This window comes from Salmo salar, unplaced genomic scaffold, assembly GCF_965601325.2.
Source record: "Salmo salar unplaced genomic scaffold, fSalSal1 ptg000988l, whole genome shotgun sequence".
In the NCBI taxonomy this organism is placed as follows: domain Eukaryota; kingdom Metazoa; phylum Chordata; class Actinopteri; order Salmoniformes; family Salmonidae; genus Salmo; species Salmo salar.
The window spans coordinates 272567-288402 of NW_027675579.1; positions in this window are offsets into that span (position 1 = coordinate 272567).

The following is a 15836-nucleotide window of genomic DNA, read 5'->3' on the forward strand; positions in this document are numbered from 1 at the left end:
CCACTTTATTTTCAGAATGTGAAATGTCAGAATAATAGTAGAGAGAATGATTTATTTCAGCTTTTATTTCTTTCATCACATTCCCAGTGGGTCAGAAGTTTACATACACTGAATTAGTATTTGGTAGCATTGCCTTTAAATTGTTTAACTTGGGTCAAACGTTTCGGTTAGCCTTCCACAAGCTTCCCACAATAAGTTGGGTGAATTTTGGCCCATTCCTCCTGACAGAGCTGGTGTAACTGAGTCAGGTTTGTAGGCCTCCTTGCTCGCACACGCTTTTTCAGTTCTGCCCACAAATTTTCTATGGGATTGAGGTCAGGGCTTTGTGATGGCCACTCCAATACCTTGACTTTGTTGTCATTAAGTCATTTTGCGACAACTTTGGAAGTCTGCTTGGGGTCATTGTCCATTTTGTTAACAAGAAATTTGTGGAGTGGTTGAAAATCGAGTTTTAATGACTCCAACCTAACTGTATGTAAACTTCCGACTTCCACTGTATATGGCTGTGATAAATACTGAGCTGATATATATGGCTGTGTTAAATACTGAGCTGATATATATGGCTGTGTTAAATACTGAGCTGATATATATGGCTGATATATATGGCTGTGTTAAATACTGAGCTGATATATATGGCTGTGATAAATACTGAGCTGATATATATGGCTGTGTTAAATACTGAGCTGATATATATGGCTGTGTTAAATACTGAGCTAATATATATGGCTGTGTTAAATACTGAGCTGATATATATGGCTGTGTTAAATACTGAGCTAATATATATGGCTGTGTTAAATACTGAGCTGATATATATGGCTGATATATATGGCTGTGATAAATACTGAGCTAATATATATGGCTGTGTTAAATACTGAGCTGATATATATGGCTGTGTTAAATACTGAGCTGATATATATGGCTGTGATAAATACTGAGCTGATATATATGGCTGTGTTAAATACTGAGCTGATATATATGGCTGTTATAAATACTGAGCTGATATATATGGCTGATATATATGGCTGTGTTAAATACTGAGCTGATATATATGGCTGATATATATGGCTGTGTTAAATACTGAGCTGATATATATGGCTGATATATATGGCTGTGTTAAATACTGAGCTGATATATATGGCTGATATATATGGCTGTGGTGCCAATAATAATAATAAGAATAAGACATATTTTGCAATGAACACAATTTCAATTCACATAATTATTTATGTTAATTTGTGCCTGATATCTTTTTATTTTAAGTTGTCCAGTTCAATAAATGCGTTCAAGATGAGATTAAATCATTTGATTGTGAATGTTATGTAACTATGACAACCAAGTCAGTGCTCAGACAGGGCCATTACTGCAGAAAGAAAGGGGGGGGGGGGGGGGGAAGGCCTTTTTAAAAGCCAGTAGAAACCTGGATCAAAAAAGAACTACATCATATAAAATAACAATCCTCTCTTCTTCTCTCCGTCTTCATATTGTTTTCCTCTCTTCTTCTCTCTTCTTCTCTCTGTCTTCATATTGTTTTCATCTCTTCTTCTCTCCGTCTTCATATTGTTTTCATCTCTTCTTCTCTCTTCTTCTCTCCGTCTTCATATTGTTTTCATCTCTTCTTCTCTCTTCTTCTCTCTGTCTTCATATTGTTTTCCTCTCTTCTTCTCTCTGTCTTCGTATTGTTTTCATCTCTTCTTCTCTCTTCTTCTCTCTGTCTTCATATTGTTTTCATCTCTTCTTCTCTCCGTCTTCATATTGTTTTCCACTCTTCTTCCTCTCTTCTTCTCTCTGTCTTCATATTGTTTTCATCTCTTCTTCTCTCTTCTTCTCTCTGTCTTCATATTGTTTTCATCTCTTCTCTCCGTCTTCATATTGTTTTCATCTCTTCTTCTCTCTGTCTTCATATTGTTTTCATCTCTTCTTCTCTCCGTCTTCATATTGTTTTCATCTCTTCTTCTCTCTTCTTCTCTCTGTCTTCATATTGTTTTCATCTCTTCTTCTCTCTTCTTCTCTCCGTCTTCATATTGTTTTCATCTCTTCTTCTCTCTGTCTTCATATTGTTTTCCTCTCTTCTTCTCTCTTCTTCTCTCCGTCTTCATATTGTTTTCCTGTCCGCTGGGTTTTCTGAACTACATCGAGCGTTTAGTTAGAGGAAAAGCCTGTTGGTGGTTTTAAAGCTAATGGCTGCTTTAAATAGATGCAATTAGTAAGAAGCATGAGATATTTAATCACTCTGCACCAATTAGAGTCTCGTCAAGTAGTGTCCAAGAGGCAGCCCGCTCTCCTCTTTACACACACACACACACACACACACACACACACACACACACACACACAGAGAGAGAGAGAGAGAGATGTGGGCCCCTGTGGAAGAGTGTAATATGAAGGTAAATCAGGAGGGGAGAACATCTAAACCTGTTATTGCAGGCTAACACACTCAGAAGGTTTATTGAAGACAGAGCCCATCTCTAGCCTCCATAGGTTATGCACTAGGCTGGCAGAATGTGATTGTGATTTAAAGAAGAGGCTTTTCTATTGTAACGCCCTGGCCATAGAGAGGGGATTTTGTTCTTTATTTTGGTTAGGCCAGGGTGTTACATTGGGTGGGCGTTCTATGTTCATTTTTCTATGTTTTTGTATTTCTTTGTTTTGGGCCGTGTGTGGCTCCCAATCATGCACAGCTGAAGTTCATTGTTGCTGATTGGGAGTCACACATAAGGAGCATGTTTTTCCTTTGGGTTTTGGTGGGTGATTGTTTCTGTTAGTGTTTTGCACCTGACCGGACTGATGGCTGTCGGTTTTCTTATTTTTGTATAGTGTTCTTTCTGCTATTAAATATTCAATGATGAACACTAACTCCGCTGCACTTTGGTCTACTCTCTCTCACGACAGCCATTACATCTATAGCATAAAAACATTCCATTTGACTTATATAGGAGACAGGTGGTAAGTGGTGATGTCTGGAAAAACTCGGTAGACAGACCAAACCAGGACTAGAGGTACATCTCCTGAAGTCCTTCTGTAACTCTGATCACAAGCTTTGTGTTTATAGGACAACTACTGCGAAATATAACCTTCTAATCTTACCTTAATATTCATTTTAATATTTAACGTTTATTTTGTTATGTGACAAGGAAACCTCATTTGGAGATTAAGCACACGTCCAAACAGTATTTTCAGCTTTACGACAGCATGGCTGGTGTGTTGTTTTATCACAGCCTGGCTGGTGTGTTGTTTTATCACAGCGTGGCTGGTGTGTTGTTTTATCACAGCGTGGCTGGTGTGTTGTTTTATCACAGCCTGGCTGGTGTGTTGTTTTATCACAGCATGGCTGGTGTGTTGTTTTATCACAGCGTGGCTGGTGTGTTGTTTTATCACAGCGTGGCTGGTGTGTTGTTTTATCACAGCGTGGCTGGTGTGTTGTTTAATCACAGCATGGCTGGTGTGTTGTTTTATCACAGCCTGGCTGGTGTGTTGTTTTATCACAGCGTGGCTGGTGTGTTGTTTTATCACAGCATGGCTGGTGTGTTGTTTTATCACAGCGTGGCTGGTGTGTTGTTTTACGACAGCGTGGCTGGTGTGTTGTTTTATCACAGCGTGGCTGGTGTGTTGTTTTATCACAGCGTGGCTGGTGTGTTGTTTTATCACAGCGTGGCTGGTGTGTTGTTTTATCACAACATATATTTAACAGGTTCATGTAGCCTCTGCTCTCTCTCTGCTCTGAGCCCTGCCCAGCAGATATTATACAGAGTCGATAAGGAAACAGGTGTGATCACCTCAGCAGGTATTTTATAGAGTCGATGAGGAAACAGGTGTGATCACCTCAGCAGGTATTTTACAGAGTCGATGAGGAAACAGGTGTGATCACCTCAGCAGGTATTTTATAGAGTCTATGAGGAAACAGGTGTGATCACCTCAGCAGGTATTATACAGAGTCTATGAGGAAACAGGTGTGATCACCTCAGCAGGTATTTTACAGAGTCGATGAGGAAACAGGTGTGATCACCTCAGCAGGTATTTTATAGAGTCTATGAGGAAACAGGTGTGATCACCTCAGCAGGTATTATACAGAGTCTATGAGGAAACAGGTGTGATCACCTCAGCCCTGCCCAGCAGGTATTTTATAGCATTTGGTATTCAACTCTTACCCTACGAGGTCCGGAGCCTGCTGGTTTTCTGTTCTACCTGATAATTAATTGCACATACCTGGTGTCCCCGGTCTAAACCAATCCCTGATTAGAAGGCAACAATTTAAAATACGCAGTGGAACTGGCTTCGAGGTCAATGCCTACGGTGATTTGAGTTACTCGCCAGATGCTCTGGACAAGAACGTCTACTAGATGACTAAATATAAAACCGACTGGAAACAATACCTCTACCTCCGGACGTGCTACCTGTCCCAGACCTGCTGTCCCAGACCTGCTGTCCCAGACCTGCTGTCCCAGACCTGCTGTCCCAGACCTGCTGTCCCAGACCTGCTGGAACCCTGTCCTCTACCTCCGGACGTGCTACCTGTCCCAGACCTGCTGTCCCAGACCTGCTGTCCCAGACCTGCTGGAACCCTGACCTCTACCTCCGGACGTGCTACCTGTCCCAGACCTGCTGTCCCAGACCTGTTGTCCCAGACCTGCTGGAACCCTGACCTATTCACCGGACGTGCTACCTGTCCCAGACCTGCTGTTTTCAACTCTCTAGAGACAGCAGGAGCGGTAGAGATACTCTCAAAGATCGGCTATGAAAAAGCCAACTGACATTTACTCCTGAGGTGCTGACCTGTTGCACCCTCGACAACTACTGTGATTATTATTATTTGACAATGCTGGTCATTTATGAACATTTGAACATCTTGGCCATGTTCTGTTATAATCTCCACCCGGCACAGCCAGAAGAGGACTGGCCACCCCTCATAGCCTGGTTCCTCTCTAGGTTTCTTCCTAAGGTTTTGGCCTTTCTAGGGAGTTTTTCCTAGCCACCCCTCATAGCCTGGTTCCTCTCTAGGTTTCTTCCTAGGGTTTTGGCCTTTCTAGGGAGTTTTTCCTAGCCACCCCTCATAGCCTGGTTCCTCTCTAGGTTTCTTCCTAGGTTCTGGCCTTTCTAGGGAGTTTTTCCTAGCCACCGTGCTTCTACACCTGCATTGCTTGCTGTTTGGGGTTTTAGGCTGGGTTTCTGTACAGCACTTTGAGACATCAGCTGATGTAAGAAGGGCTATATAAATACAATTGATTTTGATTTGATTTTGATACCTGGAGTCGTAACGATGTGGTCCTCTTCCTGAGATAGAGGACTGTAACTCTGTTTCCAGTCATCTCTGTAATACCTGGAGTCGTAACGATGTGGTCCTCTTCCTGAGATAGAGGACTGTACCTCTGTTTCCAGTCATCTCTGTAATACCTGGAGTCGTAACGATGTGGTCCTCTTCCTGAGATAGAGGACTGTACCTCTGTTTCCAGTCATCTCTGTAATACCTGGAGTCGTAACGATGTGGTCCTCTTCCTGAGATAGAGGACTGTACCTCTGTTTCCAGTCATCTCTGTAATACCTGGAGTCGTAACGATGTGGTCCTCTTCCTGAGATAGAGGACTGTACCTCTGTTTCCAGTCATCTCTGCGCGTGTGAAGGTGTTTGTCAGACTTTTTAACCCTGAGCCACCATAACAACAGGGCTGTCCAGGCCATAAGGGTCATGTTCACTATGCACAGACTGGAAACACACAGGTAGCTGACTGCTTCTCTGTTCTTAAGTCAATCAGGGTGTCTGGAAAACCTCCTGGACTCACCTAGTCTCTCTGCTAACTTATCTTCACACCTACATTAACTACAGAACCCCTGTCTTCTCTCTGCTCACCTACACTAACTACAAACCCCTGTCTTCTCTCTGCTCACCTACACTAACTACAAACCCCCGTCTTCTCTCTAGATCTCTCTGCTCACCTACATTAACTACAAACCCCTGTCTTCTCTCTAGATCTCTCTGCTCACCTACATTAACTACAAACCCCTGTCTTCTCTCTAGATCTCTCTGCTCACCTACATTAACTACAAACCCCTGTCTTCTCTCTAGGTCTCTCTGCTCACCTACATTAACTACAAACCCCTGTCTTCTCTCTGCTCACCTACATTAACTACAAACCCCTGTCTTCTCTCTAGGTCTCTCTGCTCACCTACACTAACTACAAACCCCTGTCTTCTCTCTGCTCACCTACATTAACTACAAACCCCTGTCTTCTCTCTGCTCACCTACATTAACTACAGAACCCCTGTCTTCTCTCTGCTCACCTACATTAACTACAGACCCCTGTCTTCTCTCTAGATCTCTCTGCTCACCTACATTAACTACAAACCCCTGTCTTCTCTCTGCTCACCTACATTAACTACAAACCCCTGTCTTCTCTCTAGATCTCTCTGCTCACCTACATTAACTACAGAACCCCTGTCTTCTCTCTGCTCACCTACACTAACTACAACCCCCTGTCTTCTCTCTAGATCTCTCTGCTCACCTACATTAACTACAGAACCCCTGTCTTCTCTCTGCTCACCTACACTAACTACAAACCCCTGTCTTCTCTCTAGGTCTCTCTGCTCACCTACATTAACTACAGAACCCCTGTCTTCTCTCTGCTCACCTACACTAACTACAAACCCCTGTCTTCTCTCTAGGTCTCTCTGCTCACCTACATTAACTACAAACCCCTGTCTTCTCTCTAGATCTCTCTGCTCACCTACATTAACTACAAACCCCTGTCTTCTCTCTGCTCACCTACACTAACTACAAACCCCCGTCTTCTCTCTAGATCTCTCTGCTCACCTACATTAACTACAAACCCCTGTCTTCTCTCTAGATCTCTCTGCTCACCTACATTAACTACAAACCCCTGTCTTCTCTCTAGATCTCTCTGCTCACCTACATTAACTACAAACCCCTGTTTTCTCTCTAGGTCTCTCTGCTCACCTACATTAACTACAAACCCCTGTCTTCTCTCTGCTCACCTACATTAACTACAAACCCCTGTCTTCTCTCTAGGTCTCTCTGCTCACCTACACTAACTACAAACCCCTGTCTTCTCTCTGCTCACCTACATTAACTACAAACCCCTGTCTTCTCTCTGCTCACCTACACTAACTACAAACCCCTGTCTTCTCTCTAGATCTCTCTGCTCACCTACATTAACTTCAGAACCCCTGTCTTCTCTCTGCTCACCTACACTAACTACAAACCCCTGTCTTCTCTCTAGGTCTCTCTGCTCACCTACATTAACTACAGAACCCCTGTCTTCTCTCTGCTCACCTACATTAACTACAAACCCCTGTCTTCTCTCTAGATCTCTCTGCTCACCTACATTAACTACAAACCCCTGTCTTCTCTCTAGATCTCTCTGCTCACCTACATTAACTACAGAACCCCTGTCTTCTCTCTGCTCACCTACACTAACTACAGAACCCCTGTGTTCTCTCTGCTCACCTACATTAACTACAAACCCCTGTCTTCTCTCTGCTCACCTACATTAACTACAAACCCCTGTCTTCTCTCTAGATCTCTCTGCTCACCTACATTAACTACAAACCCCTGTCTTCTCTCTAGGTCTCTCTGCTCACCTACAAACCCCTGTCTTCTCTCTAGATCTCTCTGCTCACCTACAAACCCCTGTCTTCTCTCTGCTCACCTACATTAACTACAAACCCCTGTCTTCTCTCTAGATCTCTCTGCTCACCTACATTAACTACAAACCCCTGTCTTCTCTCTGCTCACCTACATTAACTACAAACCCCTGTCTTCTCTCTGCTCACCTACACTAACTACAAACCCCTGTCTTCTCTCTAGATCTCTCTGCTCACCTACATTAACTACAAACCCCTGTCTTCTCTCTAGGTCTCTCTGCTCACCTACATTAACTACAAACCCCCTGTCTTCTCTCTAGATCTCTCTGCTCACCTACATTAACTACAAACCCCTGTCTTCTCTCTGCTCACCTACATTAACTACAAACCCCTGTCTTCTCTCTGCTCACCTACACTAACTACAAACCCCTGTCTTCTCTCTAGATCTCTCTGCTCACCTACATTAACTACAAACCCCTGTCTTCTCTCTAGATCTCTCTGCTCACCTACATTAACTACAAACCCCTGTCTTCTCTCTGCTCACCTACATTAACTACAAACCCCTGTCTTCTCTCTGCTCACCTACATTAACTACAAACCCCTGTCTTCTCTCTGCTCACCTACACTAACTACAAACCCCTGTCTTCTCTCTAGATCTCTCTGCTCACCTACATTAACTACAAACCCCTGTCTTCTCTCTAGATCTCTCTGCTCACCTACATTAACTACAAACCCCTGTCTTCTCTCTGCTCACCTACATTAACTACAGACCCCTGTCTTCTCTCTAGATCTCTCTGCTCACCTACATTAACTACAAACCCCTGTCTTCTCTCTGCTCACCTACATTAACTACAAACCCCTGTCTTCTCTCTAGATCTCTCTGCTCACCTACATTAACTACAGAACCCCTGTCTTCTCTCTGCTCACCTACACTAACTACAAACCCCTGTCTTCTCTCTAGATCTCTCTGCTCACCTACATTAACTACAGAACCCCTGTCTTCTCTCTGCTCACCTACATTAACTACAAACCCCTGTCTTCTCTCTAGATCTCTCTGCTCACCTACATTAACTACAAACCCCTGTCTTCTCTCTAGATCTCTCTGCTCACCTACATTAACTACAAACCCCTGTCTTCTCTCTAGATCTCTCTGCTCACCTACATTAACTACAGAACCCCTGTCTTCTCTCTGCTCACCTACACTAACTACAGAACCCCTGTGTTCTCTCTGCTCACCTACATTAACTACAAACCCCTGTCTTCTCTCTGCTCACCTACATTAACTACAAACCCCTGTCTTCTCTCTAGATCTCTCTGCTCACCTACATTAACTACAAACCCCTGTCTTCTCTCTAGGTCTCTCTGCTCACCTACAAACCCCTGTCTTCTCTCTAGATCTCTCTGCTCACCTACAAACCCCTGTCTTCTCTCTGCTCACCTACATTAACTACAAACCCCTGTCTTCTCTCTAGATCTCTCTGCTCACCTACATTAACTACAAACCCCTGTCTTCTCTCTGCTCACCTACATTAACTACAAACCCCTGTCTTCTCTCTGCTCACCTACACTAACTACAAACCCCTGTCTTCTCTCTAGATCTCTCTGCTCACCTACATTAACTACAAACCCCTGTCTTCTCTCTAGGTCTCTCTGCTCACCTACATTAACTACAAACCCCTGTCTTCTCTCTAGATCTCTCTGCTCACCTACATTAACTACAAACCCCTGTCTTCTCTCTGCTCACCTACATTAACTACAAACCCCTGTCTTCTCTCTGCTCACCTACACTAACTACAAACCCCTGTCTTCTCTCTAGATCTCTCTGCTCACCTACATTAACTACAAACCCCTGTCTTCTCTCTAGATCTCTCTGCTCACCTACATTAACTACAAACCCCTGTCTTCTCTCTGCTCACCTACATTAACTACAAACCCCTGTCTTCTCTCTGCTCACCTACATTAACTACAAACCCCTGTCTTCTCTCTGCTCACCTACACTAACTACAAACCCCTGTCTTCTCTCTAGATCTCTCTGCTCACCTACATTAACTACAAACCCCTGTCTTCTCTCTAGATCTCTCTGCTCACCTACATTAACTACAAACCCCTGTCTTCTCTCTGCTCACCTACATTAACTACAGACCCCTGTCTTCTCTCTAGATCTCTCTGCTCACCTACATTAACTACAAACCCCTGTCTTCTCTCTGCTCACCTACATTAACTACAAACCCCTGTCTTCTCTCTAGATCTCTCTGCTCACCTACATTAACTACAGAACCCCTGTCTTCTCTCTGCTCACCTACACTAACTACAAACCCCTGTCTTCTCTCTAGATCTCTCTGCTCACCTACATTAACTACAGAACCCCTGTCTTCTCTCTGCTCACCTACATTAACTACAAACCCCTGTCTTCTCTCTAGATCTCTCTGCTCACCTACATTAACTACAAACCCCTGTCTTCTCTCTAGATCTCTCTGCTCACCTACATTAACTACAGAACCCCTGTCTTCTCTCTGCTCACCTACACTAACTACAGAACCCCTGTGTTCTCTCTGCTCACCTACATTAACTACAAACCCCTGTCTTCTCTCTGCTCACCTACATTAACTACAAACCCCTGTCTTCTCTCTAGATCTCTCTGCTCACCTACATTAACTACAAACCCCTGTCTTCTCTCTAGGTCTCTCTGCTCACCTACAAACCCCTGTCTTCTCTCTAGATCTCTCTGCTCACCTACAAACCCCTGTCTTCTCTCTGCTCACCTACATTAACTACAAACCCCTGTCTTCTCTCTAGATCTCTCTGCTCACCTACATTAACTACAGAACCCCTGTCTTCTCTCTGCTCACCTACACTAACTACAAACCCCTGTCTTCTCTCTAGATCTCTCTGCTCACCTACATTAACTACAGAACCCCTGTCTTCTCTCTGCTCACCTACACTAACTACAAACCCCTGTCTTCTCTCTAGGTCTCTCTGCTCACCTACATTAACTACAAACCCCTGTCTTCTCTCTAGATCTCTCTGCTCACCTACATTAACTACAAACCCCTGTCTTCTCTCTGCTCACCTACATTAACTACAAACCCCTGTCTTCTCTCTAGATCTCTCTGCTCACCTACATTAACTACAAACCCCTGTCTTCTCTCTGCTCACCTACATTAACTACAAACCCCTGTCTTCTCTCTAGATCTCTCTGCTCACCTACATTAACTACAAACCCCTGTCTTCTCTCTAGGTCTCTCTGCTCACCTACAAACCCCTGTCTTCTCTCTAGATCTCTCTGCTCACCTACAAACCCCTGTCTTCTCTCTAGATCTCTCTGCTCACCTACATTAACTACAACCCCCTGTCTTCTCTCTAGATCTCTCTGCTCACCTACACTAACTACAAACCCCTGTCTTCTCTCTGCTCACCTACATTAACTACAAACGCCTGTCTTCTCTCTAGATCTCTCTGCTCACCTACATTAACTACAAACCCCTGTCTTCTCTCTAGGTCTCTCTGCTCACCTACAAACCCCTGTCTTCTCTCTAGATCTCTCTGCTCACCTACAAACCACTGTCTTCTCTCTAGATCTCTCTGCTCACCTACATTAACTACAACCCCCTGTCTTCTTTCTAGATCTCTCTGCTCACCTACACTAACTACAAACCCCTGTCTTCTCTCTAGATCTCTCTGCTCACCTACATTAACTACAGAACCCCTGTCTTCTCTCTGCTCACCTACACTAACTACAAACCCCTGTCTTCTCTCTAGATCTCTCTGCTCACCTACATTAACTACAGAACCCCTGTCTTCTCTCTGCTCACCTACACTAACTACAAACCCCTGTCTTCTCTCTAGGTCTCTCTGCTCACCTACATTAACTACAAACCCCTGTCTTCTCTATAGATCTCTCTGCTCACCTACATTAACTACAAACCCCTGTCTTCTCTCTGCTCACCTACATTAACTACAAACCCCTGTCTTCTCTCTAGATCTCTCTGCTCACCTACATTAACTACAAACCCCTGTCTTCTCTCTGCTCACCTACATTAACTACAAACCCCTGTCTTCTCTCTAGATCTCTCTGCTCACCTACATTAACTACAAACCCCTGTCTTCTCTCTAGGTCTCTCTGCTCACCTACAAACCCCTGTCTTCTCTCTAGATCTCTCTGCTCACCTACAACCCCCTGTCTTCTCTCTAGATCTCTCTGCTCACCTACATTAACTACAACCCCCTGTCTTCTCTCTAGATCTCTCTGCTCACCTACACTAACTACAAACCCCTGTCTTCTCTCTGCTCACCTACATTAACTACAAACGCCTGTCTTCTCTCTAGATCTCTCTGCTCACCTACATTAACTACAAACCCCTGTCTTCTCTCTAGGTCTCTCTGCTCACCTACAAACCCCTGTCTTCTCTCTAGATCTCTCTGCTCACCTACAAACCACTGTCTTCTCTCTAGATCTCTCTGCTCACCTACATTAACTACAACCCCCTGTCTTCTTTCTAGATCTCTCTGCTCACCTACACTAACTACAAACCCCTGTCTTCTCTCTAGATCTCTCTGCTCACCTACATTAACTACAAACCCCTGTCTTCTCTCTAGGTCTCTCTGCTCACCTACAAACCCCTGTCTTCTCTCTAGATCTCTCTGCTCACCTACATTAACTACAACCCCCTGTATTCTCTCTAGGTCTCTCTGCTCACCTACAACCCCCTGTCTTCTCTCTAGATCTCTCTGCTCACCTACATTAACTACAACCCCCTGTCTTCTCTCTAGGTCTCTCTGCTCACCTACAACCCCCTGTCTTCTCTCTAGATCTCTCTGCTCACCTACATTAACTACAAAACCCCTGTCTTCTCTCTGCTCACCTACATTAACTACAAAACCCCTGTCTTCTCTCTAGATCTCTCTGCTCACCTACATTAACTACAGAACCCCTGTCTTCTCTCTAGATCTCTCTGCTCACCTACATTAACTACAAACCCCTGTCTTCTCTCTAGATCTCTCTGCTCACCTACATTAACTACAGAACCCCTGTCTTCTCTCTGCTCACCTACACTAACTACAGAACCCCTGTCTTCTCTCTGCTCACCTACATTAACTACAAACCCCTGTCTTCTCTCTGCTCACCTACATTAACTACAAACCCCTGTCTTCTCTCTAGGTCTCTCTGCTCACCTACAAACCCCTGTCTTCTCTCTAGATCTCTCTGCTCACCTACATAAACTACAACCCCCTGTCTTCTCTCTAGATCTCTCTGCTCACCTACACTAACTACAAACCCCTGTCTTCTCTCTAGATCTCTCTGCTCACCTACATTAACTACAAACCCCTGTCTTCTCTCTAGGTCTCTCTGCTCACCTACAAACCCCTGTCTTCTCTCTAGATCTCTCTGCTCACCTACATTAACTACAACCCCCTGTCTTCTCTCTAGGTCTCTCTGCTCACCTACAACCCCCTGTCTTCTCTCTAGATCTCTCTGCTCACCTACATTAACTACAACCCCCTGTCTTCTCTCTAGTTCTCTCTGCTCACCTACAACCCCCTGTCTTCTCTCTAGATCTCTCTGCTCACCTACATTAACTACAGAACCCCTGTCTTCTCTCTGCTCACCTACACTAACTACAAACCCCTGTCTTCTCTCTAGATCTCTCTGCTCACCTACATTAACTACAGAACCCCTGTCTTCTCTCTGCTCACCTACATTAACTACAAACCCCTGTCTTCTCTCTAGATCTCTCTGCTCACCTACATTAACTACAAACCCCTGTCTTTTCTCTAGATCTCTCTGCTCACCTACATTAACTACAGAACCCCTGTCTTCTCTCTGCTCACCTACACTAACTACAGAACCCCTGTGTTCTCTCTGCTCACCTACATTAACTACAAACCCCTGTCTTCTCTCTGCTCACCTACATTAACTACAAACCCCTGTCTTCTCTCTAGATCTCTCTGCTCACCTACATTAACTACAAACCCCTGTCTTCTCTCTAGGTCTCTCTGCTCACCTACAAACCCCTGTCTTCTCTCTAGATCTCTCTGCTCACCTACAAACCCCTGTCTTCTCTCTAGATCTCTCTGCTCACCTACATTAACTACAACCCCCTGTCTTCTCTCTAGATCTCTCTGCTCACCTACACTAACTACAAACCCCTGTCTTCTCTCTGCTCACCTACATTAACTACAAACCCCTGTCTTCTCTCTAGATCTCTCTGCTCACCTACATTAACTACAAACCCCTGTCTTCTCTCTAGGTCTCTCTGCTCACCTACAAACCCCTGTCTTCTCTCTAGATCTCTCTGCTCACCTACAAACCCCTGTCTTCTCTCTAGATCTCTCTGCTCACCTACATTAACTACAACCCCCTGTCTTCTCTCTAGATCTCTCTGCTCACCTACACTAACTACAAACCCTGTCTTCTCTCTAGATCTCTCTGCTCACCTACATTAACTACAAACCCCTGTCTTCTCTCTAGGTCTCTCTGCTCACCTACAAACCCCTGTCTTCTCTCTAGATCTCTCTGCTCACCTACATTAACTACAACCCCCTGTATTCTCTCTAGGTCTCTCTGCTCACCTACAACCCCCTGTCTTCTCTCTAGATCTCTCTGCTCACCTACATTAACTACAACCCCCTGTCTTCTCTCTAGGTCTCTCTGCTCACCTACAACCCCCTGTCTTCTCTCTAGATCTCTCTGCTCACCTACATTAACTACAAAACCCCTGTCTTCTCTCTGCTCACCTACATTAACTACAAAACCCCTGTCTTCTCTCTAGATCTCTCTGCTCACCTACATTAACTACAGAACCCCTGTCTTCTCTCTAGATCTCTCTGCTCACCTACATTAACTACAAACCCCTGTCTTCTCTCTAGATCTCTCTGCTCACCTACATTAACTACAGAACCCCTGTCTTCTCTCTGCTCACCTACACTAACTACAGAACCCCTGTCTTCTCTCTGCTCACCTACATTAACTACAAACCCCTGTCTTCTCTCTGCTCACCTACATTAACTACAAACCCCTGTCTTCTCTCTAGATCTCTCTGCTCACCTACATTAACTACAAACCCCTGTCTTCTCTCTAGGTCTCTCTGCTCACCTACAAACCCCTGTCTTCTCTCTAGATCTCTCTGCTCACCTACATAAACTACAACCCCCTGTCTTCTCTCTAGATCTCTCTGCTCACCTACACTAACTACAAACCCCTGTCTTCTCTCTAGATCTCTCTGCTCACCTACATTAACTACAACCCCCTGTCTTCTCTCTAGATCTCTCTGCTCACCTACATTAACTACAAACCCCTGTCTTCTCTCTAGATCTCTCTCTCTTAGTTATCTTAAACCATGCATATCAGGTTGTCGAAAGTATATTTAAGTATATTTCTTAACTTTCAGCATATACTGTCCTCATCAATGTAAAATCCAATAGCTCCGCCTTCACAGCAGTAATCTAGAATAGACCAATCGCTAACAGGGAATAATCCCAGAACCAACAGTATGTGGATTAGAGATAAATATCAAAGACCAACATTTTACATTTTAGTCATTTAGCAGACGCTCTTATCCAGAGTGACTTACAGTAGTGAAAGCATACATTTCATTTATTATTTTATCTTTTTTGTACTGGCCCCCCATGGGAATCGAACCCACAACCCTGGCGTTGCAAACACCATGCTCTACCAACTGAGCTACAGGGAACACCATGCTCTACCAACTGAGCTACAGGGAACACCATGCTCTACCAACTGAGCTACAGGGAACACCACGCTCTACCAACTGAGCTACAGGGAACACCACGCTCTACCAACTGAGCTACAGGGAACACCACGCTCTACCAACTGAGCTACAGGGAACACCGTGCTCTACCAACTGAGCTACAGGGAACACCGTGCTCTACCAACTGAGCTACAGGGAACACCGTGCTCTACCAACTGAGCTACAGGGAACACCACGCTCTACCAACTGAGCTACAGGGAACACCGTGCTCTACCAACTGAGCTACAGGGAACACCACGCTCTACCAACTGAGCTACAGGGAACACCATGCTCTACCAACTGAGCTACAGGGAACACCACGCTCTACCAACCGAGCTACAGGGAACACCGTGCTCTACCAACTGAGCTACAGGGAACACCACGCTCTACCAACTGAGCTACAGGGAACACCATGCTCTACCAACTGAGCTACAGGGAACACCATGCTCTACCAACTGAGCTACAGGGAACACCACGCTCTACCAACTGAGCTACA